The following is a 216-nucleotide window of genomic DNA, read 5'->3' on the forward strand; positions in this document are numbered from 1 at the left end:
GTGGGGTTTTTGAGACTTTTACATAAAAAATTTAGAAATTATAGTTTTTTATTGAAGCACTAATTCAGTGAGGAGCAAAAAAAAAAAAGGTTTGTTTTGTATTAGTATTCAAAAAAAATATTATTGCTCAGGTTTTACAAAATTTTATCAAAAAATTCATAAAAAAAATGTAAAACTAAGTATTATTAAAAATAGCAAAATGGAAGGAAGAGGGAG

At 23.1% G+C, this 216-nt stretch overlaps 1 protein-coding gene across 1 annotated transcript in view; it reads left to right on the forward strand.

The window, feature by feature from the left end:
• LOC119594807 (basement membrane-specific heparan sulfate proteoglycan core protein-like) overlaps positions 1-216 on the forward strand; it is a gene marked incomplete at its 5' end in the record, with an annotated part of 219,836 nt that overhangs the window by 69,474 nt on the left and 150,146 nt on the right.

This window comes from Penaeus monodon, chromosome 34 (assembly GCF_015228065.2).
Source record: "Penaeus monodon isolate SGIC_2016 chromosome 34, NSTDA_Pmon_1, whole genome shotgun sequence".
NCBI lineage: Eukaryota > Metazoa > Arthropoda > Malacostraca > Decapoda > Penaeidae > Penaeus > Penaeus monodon.